The sequence below is a fragment of the Lygodium microphyllum genome, chromosome 7 (assembly GCF_053477565.2).
Source record: "Lygodium microphyllum isolate KBCC chromosome 7, Lygodium_microphyllum_v1.1.10, whole genome shotgun sequence".
NCBI lineage: Eukaryota > Viridiplantae > Streptophyta > Polypodiopsida > Schizaeales > Lygodiaceae > Lygodium > Lygodium microphyllum.
The window spans coordinates 78,747,441-78,768,040 of NC_141141.1; positions in this window are offsets into that span (position 1 = coordinate 78,747,441).

The following is a 20,600-nucleotide window of genomic DNA, read 5'->3' on the forward strand; positions in this document are numbered from 1 at the left end:
GGATACCACCAAGCAAGCAGTGACAACCCATTTGCCACCACTAGATGCCTCCATTGCATGATGGTGGCCCTCATCCCTTGTTATTGACTTCGATGGTCCCCACCAAGCAGTGCATGGCCAGCCATTGCTAGTGGCCAAAGACTCCCTTGTAACACATTGCTAGGAGAAGCCTCCCTTGGCTAGGTGGTGGCCTGTAAAATATTACACGGCGCAGCGAACAGAATCTGAGAAAGAGATAGAGAGTACACAACAGATAAGAGGAGAATCAGTAAAATTCTTTAACTCCAAACAACTGATACAAAGATGGCTCTGTCCACCCGTGCGCTTCCACTGTGTGAAGCTTAGATGGCGATCTAGACAGAAGATAGGTGAAGAGCTTAAGGCTAGCTGGAACAACAACTCTGACTGGGTGAAAGATGAGTGTAAGATGGCTGCGAAGGGGTTTAGCTTTTATAGCCCGCGAAGGTCGTTAGGTCGGCCTGCTGACCGACCTACCATATGAGCCTCCACTAGTCGGCCAGGGAATATTCCAGGGAATATTCCCTTTACCATCGGGCCGGGGGCGCTGCCCCCGGACCCCCGCCAGGGGGGCCGCTGGCCCCCCTGGGACCCCCCAGCCAGGGGCCGCTTCCGCGGCCCCCGGACCCCACAATAGGGGCCCCTTTTAACTCCCTTACCACGCAACTCAATGCAATGTGCCTCGAGTTGCTACCAGCTTAACCACTCCGTCTAACCCAAAGATTAGACCCACAACAGTCACCTTTTTGCCATCCGGTCACATAGACCTCATCTGATATACAAGTCAGGACTCAACCAATGTCCGGGCTCACATTTGGCTTCTCCTCATAATGGGGGCCTTACAACTTTGAGCACCATGGATCATTGGTAGCACCTAATGAGGGTGGGGCATTGATCATATCTAACACCCCCCCTCAATGTCCACCCATAGGTGAACTATCTCCTCGGCCCAATGCCGAGTCTCTGAAGATGAACTTGAAGCAGATCCTTCGTAAGTGCTTTGGTGAAGATATCTGCTCCATTCTCCTCTGTTGGACAGTAGACCAATTCCACTATCCCATCCTCCATCAAATCACGCACATAGTGATACTGGATCTCTATATGTTTGGTGCGTGCATGAAACACTGGATTTTTGGCAATGGCGATGCAACTCTGATTGTCACATCTCAGCACAGTTGGTTCTTCATCCTGCACTCCCATATGCCATAGAATCCTTCTCAACCATACGGCCTCACATGCAGCAAAACAAGCTGCCTTGTACTCTGCTTCGGTAGAAGACAATGCCACTGTTGGTTGCTTCTTACTAATCCAAGAGAAAATTCCTGAACCCAAAGAGAAACAATAACCAGAAACTGACTTCCTGGAATCAATGTCTCCTGCCCAATCTGAGTCACAGTTCCCCACAAGAGAAGTTCCGAAACTGTATGTGATACCATAGTCAAGAGTTTTCTTCAAGTATCTGAGCACCCGCATCCCAGCCTTCCAATGACTCTCATGAGGTTTGTTTGAGAACCTGCTCAAAACACCAACAGCAAAACTGATATCTGGTCTGGTGTTACACAAGTAGATTAGACTGCCGACCAACCTCCTATACCTCCCAATGTCTGCTAGTGCTGATGTATCCTCAACGGATAACTTTACATTCACCTCCATAGGTGTAGCTATCTCCTTGCACTCGGTCATGCCAAATGCCTTCAAGATCTCCCATGCATACTTCTTCTGAGAGATGAAGATCTTTCCTGGCTCTTGCCAGACTTCAATCCCCAAACAATAGTGCAGCAAGCCCAAGTCTGTCATTTCAAACTCAAAACTCAAAGCCTTTCGAGTTTGGTTGATCATATCTTCATAGTCACCTGTAATAAGAAGGTCGTCCACATATAGGACAATCACTGCAGACTTTTTACCATCCCTGTAAACATACAAGTTAGCATCTGAGGCACATCTTTTGAAGTTTAGGTTTAAAAAGAACCTATCTATCCGTTGGTACCATGCTCTGGGGGCTTGTTTCAGCCCATACAATGCCTTCTTCAGTTTACACACTTTGTTCTCAGAATGGGGGGCCTCAAACCCTAGTGGCTGAGCCACGTACACCTCCTCCTTGAGGTCACCATTTAAGAACGCTGACTTAACATCCATTTGGTACACTGGCCACTTCTTGTGGGCAGCCACTGCAAGTACCGTGCGAATAGTGGTCATTCTGGCAGTTGGGGCAAATGACTCTTGAAAATCAAACCCTTCAACTTGTGAAAATCCTTGGGCAACCAGTCTAGCTTTGTACTTTTCTAAGGTACCATCAGCCTTGTACTTTACCTTCCAGATCCACTTGGTGCCAATAATCTTCCGCTTTGCTGGCCGATCCACTAGCTCCCAAGTGTCATTCTTCATTATGCTGTCATACTCCGCCTGCATAGCAGCCTTCCATGATGGATCTGCAAGTGCTTCTTCTAAGTCAGTTGGCTCCTTTACTTCTCTCATAATCTCAACCATCAAGGCCATGTTGACTATGTGAGCAGAAGCCCTCCTTTGCTCCTCTATTCTCTGAGACCTCCTTGGTCCGTCTGCCTTCTCCTCAACAGATGCAGGCATAGGATTATTGTGGTCATAGAGCTGCTTCACCCAGCGCGGCAATGGCTTTTCCGGTGGGGTGATGTCAGGTTGGTGAACTTTTTCCTCATCATCTGAAGATGATGCTTCCTCCTCCTTAAGGATAGGGATAGCTCTCGGGACAGGTTCATAGTGGACTACTTCTTCGCTTGATGATAAAGTGGAAGACCTTGCCTTCTCCTCCTCCACTGTATGCGGCTCCTCCTTGAACACCACATCACGGCTCGCGATGATCTTCTTTGCCTCTTGGTCATATAACTTGTAAGCCTTCTGCTCATCACTATAACCCAAGAAGATACATTTTCTGCTTTTTGGTTGTAACTTGTTTCTCTTCTCATCTGGAACATGTGCATAACATTCACATCCAAAAATTCTGAAATGTGAAACAGATGGTTTCTTACCAGTGTAAGCCTCATGAGGTGTTTTTCCCTTGAGAGCCTTTGTGTAGCTCCGATTTAGAATGTAGACTGCAGTATTAACAGCTTCAGCCCAAAAATGGTTAGGCAATCCCTTGCCCTTTAGCATGCATCTTGCCATCTCCACAATGGTACGATTCCTGCGTTCCACAACACCATTCTGCTGAGGTGTGTGAGGCGTCGTCAATTGACGCTTGATCCCTTTGCTCTTGCAAAAGCCTTCAAACTCCTTTGAGTTGAACTCACCACCACCATCTGTTCTAAATTTCTTCACACTTTTCCCTGTTTCATTCTCAACAAGTATTAGCCATTCTTTAAACTTACCAAAAGCTTGAGCCTTATCACGAAGGAAGTACACCCACATCTTCCTACTGTAGTCATCGACAATCAACATAAAATAAGAAGATCCCCCCAAGGCCTGTGTAGGCATCTTACCACACAAGTCAGCATGCACCAACTCTAGAGGAGCATGTGCTCTATTCTTGCTTTCTTGTGGAAATGCCTTTCTCTGTTGCTTGCCCATCATACAAGCTTCACATGGTTCCTTCAATTCAGCTATTGTAGGTAGGTGAGCAACCATACCTTGCTTTTGCATCTCCTTCAATACTGCAAATCCGATGTGTCCAAACCTTTCATGCCAAAGCTTACTTGTGCCCACTCCAGCGGTGGCTGTAAGAGCACTTAGCTCATACAGGTTGTTCCTCCTTTCTCCTTTGCCAACAATTGTGCCAGCACTATCAATAATTTCTGCACCTGTCTTCTTGAACCTTACTTCATGACCAAGATCAGTTATGGCAGCAACTGATAAGAGATTTCTTCTGATTTCGGGAACATACAACACATTTGAAAGCTTTTTGACTTCACCATTTGCAGCAACAAAAGAAATAGTACCTGTGCCCGCAGCAGGGCATTTAGCATCATTTCCAACCGTCACAGTGATGGATTCTTGTAGAGGCTGCATAGAACTGTATAGACCTTTCTTGTTGGTCATGTGACGGGAGGCCCCACTATCCAACACCCAAGAGTCAGTGGTAGATTCTTCTTGCGCCGAGGAGCACACTTCCTCAATGGTCGCCATGAATAATTCCAACTCTGCTTCAGCCGTATTGGCTGTCTCTTTCCCTTTACTTTTAAGGGTACCATTCTTTTCATCTGCCTTCTTGACACGACAATCTGCAATTGCATGTCCTTTCTTCTTACAGTAGAAGCACTCTCCTTGAAACTTCTTCTTGCCGCCCTTCTTCTTTTTGTCACCATCATTTTTGGTGGAGGAAACACCTTTGCCTTTTGCATTGGCAGAGAATGCAGCATCTCCATTGTTGCTTCCTTCTCGGGCTTTCAGCCTCAACTCCTCCTCCATTAATAATGCACAAAACTCCTCAAAAGTCAAAGCTTGAGGTCTCACCTGAGTATTAAGGGCAGTTACTAGTCCATCAAACTTTTGTGGACAAATCCGAAGACACCTCCGAGCTAGCTCTTCGCTAGTCTTTTGTATCCCAGCGCCAGCCATCTGGTCGCGCAGATTCTTAATCCGAGTGATGAATGCTTCAACCGTCTCTCCTTCAGCAAACTTCTCCGCTGCTAGTTGATTCTCCAAGTTTTGAATCCTTGTTTGGTTTCGTGTTTCATACTGACTCCTTAGTACATTCCAAGCCTCTGACGCTTTGGTTGTATGTTGAATCAGAGTCAAAACACTGTCAGAACAGCTTGTAACTAAGGCACACAATGCATCTGCATTCCTTCGTTTCCAAGCTCGTAGAAGATCTGCATTCGGAGGAATCATCACACTAGGATTTGATGGGTCGGGGGTAGGCTGTGGTTCTGCGTCAGTCCCCAGCACAGTCTCCAGAAGCTCATAAGAATCAAGGATAGTAGTAATTTTGAACTTCCACAAGGTGTAGTTTGTACCATCTAACTTGCCTTCGCTGAAGGTTGGTGGACGAATCCTCAGTGTTTGAATAGCCGGTACAGCAGCACCACCTCCTGCACCGCTTCCTGATGCGCCAGAACTGCTTCCCGGAGTCGACATCGTTTCTCTTTGCTGTTGAAGCCTTTGCCTCTTGCACTCTCTCCGATCTCTAGAGCCCCCTGGGCTCTGATACCATGTAAAATATTACACGGCGCAGCGAACAGAATCTGAGAAAGAGATAGAGAGTACACAACAGATAAGAGGAGAATCAGTAAAATTCTTTAACTCCAAACAACTGATACAAAGATGGCTCTGTCCACCCGTGCGCTTCCACTGTGTGAAGCTTAGATGGCGATCTAGACAGAAGATAGGTGAAGAGCTTAAGGCTAGCTGGAACAACAACTCTGACTGGGTGAAAGATGAGTGTAAGATGGCTGCGAAGGGGTTTAGCTTTTATAGCCCGCGAAGGTCGTTAGGTCGGCCTGCTGACCGACCTACCATATGAGCCTCCACTAGTCGGCCAGGGAATATTCCAGGGAATATTCCCTTTACCATCGGGCCGGGGGCGCTGCCCCCGGACCCCCGCCAGGGGGGCCGCTGGCCCCCCTGGGACCCCCCAGCCAGGGGCCGCTTCCGCGGCCCCCGGACCCCACAATAGGGGCCCCTTTTAACTCCCTTACCACGCAACTCAATGCAATGTGCCTCGAGTTGCTACCAGCTTAACCACTCCGTCTAACCCAAAGATTAGACCCACAACAGTCACCTTTTTGCCATCCGGTCACATAGACCTCATCTGATATACAAGTCAGGACTCAACCAATGTCCGGGCTCACATTTGGCTTCTCCTCATAATGGGGGCCTTACAACTTTGAGCACCATGGATCATTGGTAGCACCTAATGAGGGTGGGGCATTGATCATATCTAACATGGCCCTCATTCAACGTCTTTGGGATCACCACCAATTTGTGCTTAGCTGCAATCCATGAGAGGAAGCTATGTGGCATGGTGGTGGCCCTCATCCTCTGTAATAATCCTTGAGGGTCACCACCAAGTGATGTATGGCTACCCACTGCCAGAGAAAGCCTCCATCCCTTAGTGATGACCCAATACCATGCCTACACTTCAAAAGGTTGGTTCATAAAATCTGTGAGGAATAGGGTATTGATGTGAGATGGAGTGTATCTGCAATTCTATCTCTTTATGAGTAGATGACTTTCTCATGGATTTTTTCAAGGATGCGTATTTTCTTGTAACCTATGGTCATAGATGACTGTCATACTGAGAGATTTCAATAGCTTGTGCCAATTGTAGCTGCAAACAAACTACTAGATCCTGTTGATATCTCAAACCAACCAATGTGGGAAATTATTGGCATCTAGCCTTTTAACTATTAATGATCTAGGATGAGATTCCCCGTCCTCGCGAATGAGAGAGACATATGCTTATAGAGGGAAAGAGTAGCATCCCAACAAGTGGATGAGACCTGGATGTATCTCCACTGGTCTAAGAGCATCTAGCCATCCTAATTCCCATCATGCTGAGCCCCTTTAGGCCCTCTAAGATGAGTCGCACCACTCCAACCCCTCTAGGTCCCAATCCTCAAGCCCCTCCAGATCTTGCATGACCACTTCAAGAGCCCTTCTAGGTCATAGCCTTCGAGCCCCTCTAGGTCTTGTAGCACCACTCTGAGCCCCTCTAGGTCCTACCTCTCGAGGCCCTCCAGGATGATCCCCTCAAGGATGGCCCCCCAAGCCACTGTAGATAGTGCCCCATCACATTGACCTCTTCATGCCCACAAGCCCCAACACTACCACATCAAATCCCTCAAGCCCTCCATGATGAGCCCCTCCATTTTGAGCCCCCCAAGAACGAGCCTCTCCATGCCGAGCCCCCTAAGGAGGAGCCCCTTTAGGCCAACCTCTCCATAGATGAGCCCCCCCAAGGATGAGTCCCTTTAGGCAAAGCCCCATCTCCCCCAATCATCCTAGATGAGTATTGGGTCCCAACTTGTGATTGGCCCCTCCTCTCACTAGTACCTTATTGCACCTTTGTCTCCACTTCAGCTCTTTGATATCCATTGGTTCTGATAGAGGATGATATTCCCTTTGATAATGAGGTCAACCTCATCCCTCAATGAGTGCTTGGTGGCAATGGTAGAGGTAGTGCCCCCCTCCATGGTATTTATGCATTTGAGAGAGCAACAAAACGTTGTGGAGCTAGACATGATGGACATTGGAGTGCTTGCTCACCGTAATCATGACAAGAAGTTGATAAACTCCATCCTTCTTGCCCTTCAATAGTAAGTTTTTGCTATTGTTTTTCTAGGCATATCAATCATTGATCTTGTTGGTATGTTGCCTTAATAATCTATCTTCATGCCCCTCATGTTTGATAATGATGTAATATCACTACTACTATGAAAGATCAAGAGATCCATATATTAACTTGACGCTCTATTATCATGTCCCCTACAAGACAAAAAAGTCTCATGGATGGACACTTTGAAGCAGTTGAGTAACATCCCAAGTGATGATGTGCAAACTAACTTCATTTTGTACCATCAGAAGTAAGTGCTTGATTAAGTAGCATTTCTTATTGTATATACCTAGTTCTTTTATCTTTTTTTGGTGATATATCTTCTTTGATGATTGAATAGCTATCACTCGATTCTAATATTGTACGATGTGTAACAAAACATTTGTTATGTTATAAATAATGCTAGCAGGGGCTACCATAGAAGTGCTCAAAAGTAAGTATCTACATCTCTCCTTTAAGATTTGGCTCTTTCTCTTTGAAGATATCGAGCCTAAACTAGCTTCACTTGTGTCTCTAGGGTTGGGCACAAACTTGTGGCCTGTATGGAGGGTATTCTTTATGTAAGAAGCCTTTTATATAATTTTAAGATAAGGATTGTGTAGGTTCGACAATAGGACTATAGAGACGTCACTTCTATATGGAGAATGTGCCTCAACCCCATGCTTCTCTTTCTAAAGGTTATACACATTCCTCAAAATGTGAGTGGTTTTTATGATGCAAGCTTGTTTTTCCAATGGAAGCTCATATTTTGTAATTTCTTCTTTGGTGTAAGATATTGATATAGGGAACTACTCAGAGTTTGAATTCAATAAATTCAAAGTCAGTGCCATTCAATTTTTGCATTTGCAATTGTTGAGCACCACAAGAAGGAGGTGTTGTAGAGAGATGAGTTTGTGAGAGAGAGATTGCAAAGGAGACATGAGTAGAAACAAGAGCAAGTCAAGGCTCTAGAAGAGATGAAATATAACATATAATGTCATGAGGAGGCCATGGAAGAAGATCATCAATGGATTGAATCAGGATAAGCTATAGAGAACAGGTTGCAAGTGGTGGAGAGGGAACCACATATATTGGAAGCTCTTTGGTGAGATATGGAGGAAGCATGTCAACCCTCCTAGCCCTAGCCACAACCACACAGCCCTTGCGGATAACCTAGTTGAGCCCACTCTCTCGAAGATTCAACCCCTAGCCTTGAGGAGACCCTTGAACCTGGTCTTCAAGGCCTTTGGATTGTAAATTTTTTATATATATTTGAAAATTTGTAAATGGAAAAGGAAAGGCAACAAGAAAAAAAAAGGAAAATTTCTCACACTTATTGTTGTACTTGCTACTCTAACATTTATTTGATGGTATGGTATTTCTTGAGTACAAAAGCGTGTGAAACATTTACCTTTATTTTTAAGGAAAATACTTGTGTCTATACTTGTGAAAACTATAATTCATTTTGATTATAGTTGAGTTTATTAAGGTGTTTATCATGTATGATGAATCCCTTGAGGGTCACCATTAAGAGAAGAAGGCCCCTCCTTAGGCTGAAGGGCCCCCACTTCTCTTGGTTGTAACGTGTCCCCTAGAATCATCCTGGACACGTCTTAGCAGTCCATCGGAAAGGATGTCTAGAAAGCTCCGCCCGGCACTCCCATGGAATGTTACGGGACTTGCGATCTAGGTCTTCCCACGTCTGCCACGTAGCGGAAGTATCCTGGCCGTTCCCACTTAGGATCGACCTGAATTTAGGTTTTCTTGTTTGGTCATTAGCTAGCAGTAACTAGCGTCAGGCCCGATCGAACTACTTTACGCAGAAACGCCCGGCCTGAAGCGGATTCATGCTGCACTTGGTTCAAGGAGAATGGGAAATGAGAGGGATGCAAGGCTCGACCTCTCTGCCATAAGGCATAGTCCCATTCCGTTCCCCTAAAACAGCGTGAATCGGGTAATAGGTAATTCTAAACCATCGTTCTCGTTACTTGTTTCGGTGATGATGATCATCCTTATGTTCGTCCAAGATTTTGAGAAAAGTTCCCGGCTAACCGGGACCACCCATCCATAGGACGGACCCATGGTCCATCCTCCGCACTTTCCTCGGTTTGTTTTAGTTATGTAATTACCTACCACATTAATTTGACATATAACAAACAGCTTCCTTGATTAATCCTGTTAAGCACTGGTTCCTTCACGTAATCTTATCACAGGACATAAAGAAAAAAATGTCAAACAACTTCTTTATTATCATTTTATCCTTTTATCTTTGAAATACAAGGAGTTCCGCCCGTAGGCTTGTTCATAATCCGCCCGAAGGCTATCCAGTAATCCACTAGGGATTACTATTCCAAGTTTCCGCCCGTAGACTAGTATGCGGGCCTCGAGATCCAATCCCGAGTCACGTTAGCCTCTTGTGCAGGGCCCGGAAGGCGAGGGATTTACGGCCAGAGCCCCCCCTGGCACCCAAGCGTCCTCCTGCTCCAAGTAGAACTCAACGGAGAGACCTCTCACGGCGGGTTCGGTCCACGTTCCCGGCGCGGTCAACAACCCCCTTGGTTAGGGTCACGCAGGCAGTCGGGGGTAACTGAAGCTGCCTCTCCCTTCAGGCCTTCAACCTGAAGTATTTAGATATCTTTTCATCCTTTAGTTCATTGAGCAAACAATGCAAACAGTGCTTTCTAAACTGTTACAAGCACAATCAATTCCAGTGGTTGTTTATTTGGCATACTGTTAAGGAGTGACTCCTTCTCTCCGAATGCATCCCGCATTCGATCCGGAATCAATTGCAACTTGGCAAGGTTCCTATCGTCCTTGGGTTAGGGTCATATCCTGTTAACCCAACTTAACCAATGCCTTAGGTTTTATTAATAGTAAATCCAGGCGGCCATGTCGCCTTAATTTATTGATTAATCATTTGCGTCCGAGCGAATACCTAACTTCCCTTAACCTGGCAACTTTCCCCTAATGAGGGCGATGTAACAGGATGACTAACCATCCCCTTGCAAGTTAAACTTGCGCAAGAACCTGCCAACCTCATTCCAAGGATTGGCAAAACTCTCTTGTGAACAAATCACAAGTCTATGCGATGTTGCAACTTTTTGCACATGTGTTGCATCTATTCCACGGGATCATTTCACCCATTGAATGGCGTTTTCTGGTCACGGAATTACCTTCAGCCGAGTAGCAGGGTTTAGGGTGTCTTCTTACCCAACCCATTCCTAATTATATTGGGCCACGGTCCTAGGAATTTTAGTATTAGGTCATTCGGTCCTTAGGGTAAAAACCCTAGATCGTTATTGTATGGGCGTCCAATTAACCCAAACATTCTGTGAATGTGGGTAGGACCTTTGGGTTTGAAGGTCTCGACTTGGCGTCCAAGTGCGATACTAGGCAGAATTTCTAAACGTGCTAAACCCTAGCTAGCACTGGGGTGTTCGTTGTACTAACTAGTTATGCTCATACGAATCCCTTGAGGGTTATACCCTTACAAGTAATCTAGCCAAATCAGTCTACTTGTCTCGCGACAAGAAGCGATCTTTTCTTAAATATGCTAAACTTGTTCTAAAGGTGTAAAATAGTTGCAAGACATCACAATATGTGTAAATATGCGAGTCATTACTTCTATGCAATTATAAGATTTGTAATAGCTAATTTCTTTCCCTTCCTAAAATCAAAATGTTTGACAACTTGGGAAATAACTTGCATAAATTCTACATAGATTTACATCAAGAGTTTTGCCTACTACATTTCATTTAATGCAATCGAATTTCAGGCTTTGATATGACATGCAACCTTTTCTAGATGCAACTTCGTTGAATGCAGTTCATGCATGACAAATATGTGACAAGCAAGCTTTACTAGATATAACTTCGATGAATGAAGTTCATGCATGACGAATATTATAAGACTATTGATGACTTAATCCATTTTACAAGCATCTTTGCATGCAACATGCAAGTCCATGGTTTCATTTCCATGCTATGCAATTCTTTGGACAACATCTAACAGATGTTAATGATTTTTCCTCATGCGAATCACAAGGAAGTTATTACCTAAATGCAATATACGCTTGTTCTTTGTTGTAAGGGAGGCAAGGGTGAATTTTTCATCCTTTTAACCTATGCAATATGCGTTTAGGCTTGTCACTTTCGAAATGCATGAAAAGGGAAACATGTGACTAAGCTCGTAAGATGAATAAGTAATTCATATTCATAACTTTCCTATGAATTTTAAGCATGCCCAACGCGGAATTTAACTTCCAAGAACCTGATTATGAGGACTTGCAGTGATGTCCATGTGTAAATTTGGGTTCAAAACTTCCGCGCGTGCGCCTTGCGACTTTGGCTTTGGAGCCATCGTTGATGACTTGAATTCCGTGATTTGTTCTTGCTTTTACACGATCTCCGAACTCACTCCAAGCTTCGCAACTCACCCTCAAGATCTGCCTACTCCCTCTTGCACAGGAAATTCCTTCACAAAACACAATTTTAAGAAACCGGGAAGGCTCGTGGAAACGGGGCTTATGGGAGCCCAACCTTAGAAGCTTCTCAAGAAGCTTCTAAGAAGCTTTTGCTTCAACAGAATTACGTGGGAGGAGGAATGTAATGATTGGAGAAGAGAGGATTGATGACGATGTTGGCAGGGGATATGGGCGGCAGCCTGGCGCTGTAGGCGGACTGCATGGCGTTGGTGACGACGGCTGTAGCACGGCATGGCAAAGCCTCTCCTTTCTCCCCCTTCGTTCCTCCCTCCCCCCACTGCCTAAGGGGGAGGTTATATAGCCATTGAGGGGGGGGGGGGGGGGGGGGAACTCCACACACGTGGAGTTTTCATGCCTTCCTCCTTCTCCCCATGCACTCCACGACTATGCCTTCTTCTCCCACTTCCTCTCCCCCTGCCATGCAACGGCTGAGGGGAGGGGTAATTTTTTTTAAGAAAATTGCCTTGAATTATTCAAATTGCCCCTCCCAAGAGGGTGTTTTTGTGAGACTTGCGGTTTTGAACTTCCGGTTTTGATTTACCAATGCGGAGGACCCCATTTCTCGCGTGTGGGTCACACATTACACTGCCAATAATTTCAATGCAAGAGATAACCTTTGCACAAGGTTTACGTCGTGTGCGGGACGTCAATATTCACGGGTGGGAATATTACATTCTCTCCCCCTTAGAAGAATCGAGATGTCCTCATCTCGAGATAAACTGGGGATATTGATGATTGAGAGAGCTTTCATCCATCCAGGTAGCATCCTCTTCGGGGTAATCTTTCCACTGGACGAGGCATTCCTTCAAGGTTCTAGATCTTAACTGTCTCTTCCTGACATCTAAAATCTTTTCCGGTCTTAGTTCAAGGACTCCTTGACTAGGCATTACAATATGTTGGTCATCAAGTACATGGTTAGGGTTAGGTACATACTTCATTCCTCAATAGACTGATATGGAATACATTATGAACCTTTAGGTTTTCAGGGAGTTGCAGTCTATAAGCATTAGGTCTTAAGCACTCGAGGATCTTGTATGGTCCACAATACCTTGGACTTAGCTTCCTGCAATCTCCTAAGGATAGAGAACTCTTCTTTGGGCATACGTGAATGAAGACCATGTCTCCTTCCTCAAATATTCTACTTTGACACTTCAAATCCGTGTATGCCTTCTGTCTATCCTTCGCAGCTTTGATGTCCCGAGAAAGTGAAATCATGAGCTTCGCACAATATCTTCTGTTTAAGTAACTGGCTTGCCGGTATACATGCTCTCATTCTATAGTAGACATGTCCATTATTGACAGAGAATTCATGATACTTAGCCTCTAGCTTTTGTTCCTGGTCCTCGATAGAGATTTCCCTTAGCATCCTTTGATAGGCCAGATCATGGCATGCTTCCTCTCTAGCTAGTTTGAAAATAGGGTTGCTTGGCATAGATACCTTTGTAGCTAGAGATCTAGCTATTGATGGATTCTGCAAGATTAGGGAATTTAGGAATGCCTTGCGACTGAGTGCATCGGCAACTACATTCTCTTTCCCTGGTCGATACTTGATTTCAAAATCATATTCCTCCAATACTTCAATCCATCGACGTTGCCTCATGTTGAGCTCGTTCTGGGTAAAAATCCATTTGAGACTCTTATGATCGGTTACTAGAGTAAACTTGTTACCCAACAGGTAGTGTCTCCAAAGCTTTAGAGCATGGATGACAGCTAATAACTCCAGATCATGCGTGGCATAATTCTTTTCGTGACTCTTCAATTTCCTTGAAGAGTATGCTACTGGATGACCTTCCTGCATAAGAACACACCCCAAGGCAAGGATGCTGGCATCAGTTACTACCTCGAACTCCTTATTGAGGTCAGGAAGTTTCAGAATAGGTGCTGATACCAAACATTGCTTCAATTGGTCGAAGCTATTTTGTTCGGGAGTTGACCATGTAATAGAAGTTTGCTTTTTTAGTAAGTCGGTAAGAGGTGCTGCAATCAAAGCATAGTTTTTGATAAAGACCCTATACCATCCTGTCAAGCCAAGAAAACTACGTATCTCTTTGACGGATACTGGTATTGGCCATTCAAGCACATCTCTGACTTTGGCTGGGTCTACTGATATTCCTTCTGATGATACTATGAATCCTAGATATTCAATCTGACGCTTGAAGAACGCACACTTCTTCATTTTTGCATACAGCTTATGAGACCTCATTGTCTCAAGGACAATCCGAAGTTGCGGTTCATGATCTTCTTCCTATTTAGAATAGACTAAAGTGTCATCGAAGAAGACAAGCATGAAATCATCAAGATATGGTCTAAAAATATCCTGCATTAATCTATTGAAGGTGGCAGGTGCATTTGTAAGCCCGAATGACATAACTAAGAATTCAAAGTGCCCATATCTTGTATTGAAGGCCGTTTTTGGAATATCTTCATCCTTGATCCTGATTTGATAATAACCTGACCTGAGATCAATTTTGGAGAAGATCTTTGCACCTTGAAGGTGGTCAAGAAGCTCATCTATTCTAGGAATAGGATACTTGTTCTTGACTGTTGATTGATTCGACCCACTGTAATCAATACATAGTCGAAGTGTTCCATCTTTCTTTTTCTGGAACAGTACTGGTGCTTCCCAAGGTGAACTGCTAGGACGGATGTAGCCCTAATCTAGTAGTTGCTTGAGTTGTTCCTTTCAGCTCAATTGCTTCCGGTATAGACATTCTATAGGGTCTCTTCGCAATTGGCGTAGCTCCTATTACTAGCTTGATCTCATGATCTACTTCACTTTGAAGCGAGAGTTTTGTTAACTCTTCAGAAGCTACGTCCACGTATTCCTTCAGCCAAGTGACCAAATCACTTTACTTCTTTATCAATATTCATAGTCAAGACAATCGGAAAAAAAAGTTTTATTCCATTCATATCAACATAGCCCTTTCGAGGTATAATTATTTCTTGGGGCGATGGAACAAGTTGATACATTAATTCGAAGAGAATAAGATATTATTGCATTCAGCTACAGGAACTGAGTAGTAGTACGGATTGGGGTCATCGATTTTCAGGAATCGATAGTTCATTGGAAGATTGGGGTATCTTTTCCTTTGATATCCATTCTTCTCATGATGCCCCAAAACCTTGATTCGGTCGGCGGGGATTCTTTGAATCACTTCCCCGTACACATACTTATTCTGGTTAACCCTTCGACCTCCAACCTGTAGGGTCGCGTTTGCGTGAGCCTCAACAAAGACGAACAGCTTTACGATCTTCAAATCCTCCATCCACTTGATTCTCTTCAAGTTAATTTGAAGGTACGCAGGTTGATAGGCTGTTATGTAATAGATCCCTGTAACACCCTTCCATCTCCATTCCGCGTACACAGGCGGTGGATTGTAAATGCGGTCTAGGATGTTCATCATCTCAACCCTTTGTCGATAATCCGTGGAATGCATCGCGGTCATAAACATGACTCGGAACACTAAGAACTTGTTCCATGCTTCATAATTCTGCAAGACAGCATTGAAGTAAGGAAATGTTTGGGACAGTAGCATTTTCTTTACTTCGTAAAATTTTCTAAAAACAAATCCTTTGTTGGTTTGCTCTGATACCAACTGTAACGTGTCCCCTAGAATCATCCCGGACACGTCTTAGCAGTCCATCGGAAAGGATGTCTAGAAAGCTCTACCCGGCACTCCCATGGAATGTTACGGGACTTGCGATCTAGGTCTTCCCGCGTCTGCCACGTAGCAGAAGTATCCTGGCCGTTCCCACTTAGGATCGACCTGAATTTAGGTTTTCTTGTTTGGTCATTAGCTAGCAGTAACTAGCGTCAGGCCCGATCGAACTACTTTACGCAGAAACGCCCGGCCTGAAGCGGATTCATGCTGCACTTGGTTCAAGGAGAATGGGAAACGAGAGGGATGCAAGGCTCGACCTCTCTGCCATAAGGCATAGTCCCATTCCGTTCCCCTAAAACAGCGTGAATCGGGTAATAGGTAATTCTAAACCATCGTTCTCGTTACTTGTTTCGGTGATGATGATCATCCTTCTGTTCGTCCAAGATTTTGAGAAAAGTTCCCGGCTAACCGGGACCACCCATCCATAGGACGGACCCATGGTCCATCCTCCGCACTTTCCTCGGTTTGTTTTAGTTATGTAATTACCTACCACATTAATTTGACATATAACAAACAGCTTCCTTGATTAATCCTGTTAAGCAGTGGTTCCTTCACGTAATCTTATCACAGGACATAAAGAAAACAATGTCAAACAACTTCTTTATTATCATTTTATCCTTTTATCTTTGAAATACAAGGAGTTCCGCCCGTAGGCTTGTTCATAATCCGCCCGAAGGCTATCCAGTAATCCACCAGGGATTACTATTCCAAGTTTCCGCCCGTAGACTAGTATGCGGGCCTCGAGATCCAATCCCGAGTCACGTTAGCCTCTTGTGCAGGGCCCGGAAGGCGAGGGATTTACGGCCAGAGCCCCCTGGCACCCAAGCGTCCTCCTGCTCCAAGTAGAACTCAACGGAGAGACCTCTCACGGCGGGTTCGGTCCACGTTCCCGGCGCGGTCAACAACCCCCTTGGTTAGGGTCACGCAGGCAGTCGGGGGTAACTGAAGCTGCCTCTCCCTTCAGGCCTTCAACCTGAAGTATTTAGATATCTTTTCATCCTTTAGTTCATTGAGCAAACAATGCAAACAGTGCTTTCTAAACTGTTACAAGCACAATCAATTCCAGTGGTTGTTTATTTGGCATACTGTTAAGGAGTGACTCCTTCTCTCCGAATGCATCCCGCATTCGATCCGGAATCAATTGCAACTTGGCAAGATTCCTATCGTCCTTGGGTTAGGGTCATATCCTGTTAACCCAACTTAACCAATGCCTTAGGTTTTATTAATAGTAAATCCAGGCGGCCATGTCGCCTTAATTTATTGATTAATCATTTGCGTCCGAGCGAATACCTAACTTCCCTTAACCTGGCAACTTTCCCCTAATGAGGGCGATGTAACAGGATGACTAACCATCCCCTTGCAAGTTAAACTTGCGCAAGAACCTGCCAACCTCATTCCAAGGATTGGCAAAACTCTCTTGTGAACAAATCACAAGTCTATGCGATGTTGCAACTTTTTGCACATGTGTTGCATCTATTCCACGGGATCATTTCACCCATTGAATGGCGTTTTCTGGTCACGGAATTACCTTCAGCCGAGTAGCAGGGTTTAGGGTGTCTTCTTACCCAACCCATTCCTAATTATATTGGGCCACGGTCCTAGGAATTTTAGTATTAGGTCATTCGGTCCTTAGGGTAGAAACCCTAGATCGTTATTGTATGGGCGTCCAATTAACCCAAACATTCTGTGAATGTGGGTAGGACCTTTGGGTTTGAAGGTCTCGACTTGGCGTCCAAGTGCGATACTAGGCAGAATTTCTAAACGTGCTAAACCCTAGCTAGCACTGGGGTGTTCGTTGTACTAACTAGTTATGCTCATACGAATCCCTTGAGGGTTATACCCTTACAAGTAATCTAGCCAAATCAGTCTACTTGTCTCGCGACAAGAAGCGATCTTTTCTTAAATATGCTAAACTTGTTCTAAAGGTGTAAAATAGTTGCAAGACATCACAATATGTGTAAATATGCGAGTCATTACTTCTATGCAATTATAAGATTTGTAATAGCTAATTTCTTTCCCTTCCTAAAATCAAAATGTTTGACAACTTGGGAAATAACTTGCATAAATTCTACATAGATTTACATCAAGAGTTTTGCCTACTACATTTCATTTAATGCAATCGAATTTCAGGCTTTGATATGACATGCAACCTTTTCTAGATGCAACTTCGTTGAATGCAGTTCATGCATGACAAATATGTGACAAGCAAGCTTTACTAGATATAACTTCGATGAATGAAGTTCATGCATGACGAATATTATAAGACTATTGATGACTTAATCCATTTTACAAGCATCTTTGCATGCAACATGCAAGTCCATGGTTTCATTTCCATGCTATGCAATTCTTTGGACAACATCTAACAGATGTTAATGATTTTTCCTCATGCGAATCACAAGGAAGTTATTACCTAAATGCAATATACGCTTGTTCTTTGTTGTAAGGGAGGCAAGGGTGAATTTTTCATCCTTTTAACCTATGCAATATGCGTTTAGGCTTGTCACTTTCGAAATGCATGAAAAGGGAAACATGTGACTAAGCTCGTAAGATGAATAAGTAATTCATATTCATAACTTTCCTATGAATTTTAAGCATGCCCAACGCGGAATTTAACTTCCAAGAACCTGATTATGAGGACTTGCAGTGATGTCCATGTGTAAATTTGGGTTCAAAACTTCCGCGCGTGCGCCTTGCGACTTTGGCTTTGGAGCCATCGTTGATGACTTGAATTCCGTGATTTGTTCTTGCTTTTACACGATCTCCGAACTCACTCCAAGCTTCGCAACTCACCCTCAAGATCTGCCTACTCCCTCTTGCACAGGAAATTCCTTCACAAAACACAATTTTAAGAAACCGGGAAGGCTCGTGGAAATGGGGCTTATGGGAGCCCAACCTTAGAAGCTTCTCAAGAAGCTTCTAAGAAGATTTTGCTTCAACAGAATTACGTGGGAGGAGGAATGTAATGATTGGAGAAGAGAGGATTGATGACGATGTTGGCAGGGGATATGGGCGGCAGCCTGGCGCTGTAGGCGGATTGCATGGCGTTGGTGACGACGGCTGTAGCACGGCATGGCAAAGCCTCTCCTTTCTCCCCCTTCGTTCCTCCCTCCCCCCACTGCCTAAGGGGGAGGTTATATAGCCATTGAGGGGGGGGGGGGAGAACTCCACACACGTGGAGTTTTCATGCCTTCCTCCTTGTCCCCATGCACTCCACGACTACGCCTTCTTCTCCCACTTCCTCTCCCCCTGCCATGCAACGGCTGAGGGGAGGGGTAATTAAAAAAAATAAATTTGCCTTGAATTATTCAAATTGCCCCTCCCAAGAGGGTGTTTTTGTGAGACTTGCGGTTTTGAACTTCCGGTTTTGATTTACCAATGCGGAGGACCCCATTTCTCACGTGCGGGTCACACATTACACTGCCAATAATTTCAATGCAAGAGATAACCTTTGCACAAGGTTTACGTCGTGTGTGGGACGTCAATATTCACGGGTGGGAATATTACATTGGTGTTGACCCTTATATGGAGTGAATGTTGTATGGGTCACCATTGCACAAGAGAGGTATCTCTTTGGGGCAATGGTCCCTCTATTGCTTGGTTGTGATCCACCAAATGTAGGCTATTCAAATTTGATACCATTCTCAATGATAGTTAGCTCTAATGTGATTTTCTCAGAGCCCAAAGTAGACTAGTACACACTGATATGAGAGACTATTCAAATGGGGCACAAGGAACATGCATTTATGAACCTATTTATCATATACAAAAATTACCAAGATGCCATAGAAAGGCACTCCAGGACTATCAAATTTGGTACTCGGAAGTGACAAAACTATCAATAGTGGTATAGTGAGATAGACAATAATGGTACTAAGGAAGTACCAAAAACTACCAATTTTGGTACCCTCAAATAGAGAAAACCACGAGTAAAGATAGTCTTGGACAGAACTATGGAATGATTTTAGATACAAAATAAGTGTTGAGATCTAGGGAATGTACTATCCAAATTCGAATTATGATGGCTAAACTTCAGCCTCTATTCTACTTTATATATGTACAACTTTTGATCTATTTTTGTGTCGCACTCTCTACCTTTGTCTATCTCTGTCCACTGTCATTATACCGATTGTATCTCTTTATAGGAGTGAGGCTAGCTTCATTTTGTGATTATGAATGTCGATGGAATTCTTAGGCGATGATGACATGTATCTTTCTTTCACAGATTTTAGGTGTATATCCTTGAATCTTGCAACTAGAAGCATGATGTCCCCAAAGGTAGCTCTATTAGGCTGCCAATGGCAATGCAGATGCACAACATTATTTGCTATCTCTTTACATACAAAGCTCTTTTCTTTTCTTATTGGGACCTGGCAGGCATTGAGAGAATAATTAGAGATAAAGTGATGCAAACAATTCGTTTGATCATGTGAATGTAAATCAAGATTAACAATGCAAATAACAATGTGTATTTTATCATCAATATAGAAGTTGAACGAAGTAGGAAGTTGGATGTCTTCATTGTGCAAGTCTATCCTGCTGAGAATAGCAAATGATGTCTGATATGTATGCCCATAGAGGCTTTCCTATAAGTGGTTTTGTATGAGAGATATGACAAAGATGTATGCTTTAGAGGCTCTAGGAAGAGATGTCCAAAATCCCATAAGCATAGAGAAGAAAAGTGGTACTATCCAAAAAGCTATAAAGGCATGTACTTGACACTCATTTCAAGTTAGTGGTACCACCAATTTGAGTCACTCAAGATTTTATTTATGAGTCCGAGCTAATCTATCTTGGAATTCACTTGAGTTACAATTTCTCATTCTGATAATATATCGTGTGTTTGACTTGCATCCACCATAGCCGATCTAGTTCTAGGTCCATGTTTCTCAACATGGTATCAGAGCCATGGCTAAGCTAAATAGCTAGTGGACGCATCTTACTTCTTCTTTGCATACTTTAAATCCTTCCTATTTGGATTTTTCTCCTTATACATGCCATCAAAATCCTTTTTCCATCTCAATTTATTTAGGCCATCATTATGATTATCTAGGCAATTGATTTTCCAAATTGAAATAATAGAGTTGCTCGTAGAGCATGCTACAGCATGATCATTGGGCTAAGCACGGCATGTTTTTAGGAGTGGGGTCAGCAGCAACAACAGTGCATGTATGTGAGGAGAAGTCATCAAGATGCTGATGAAGGAAACATATGG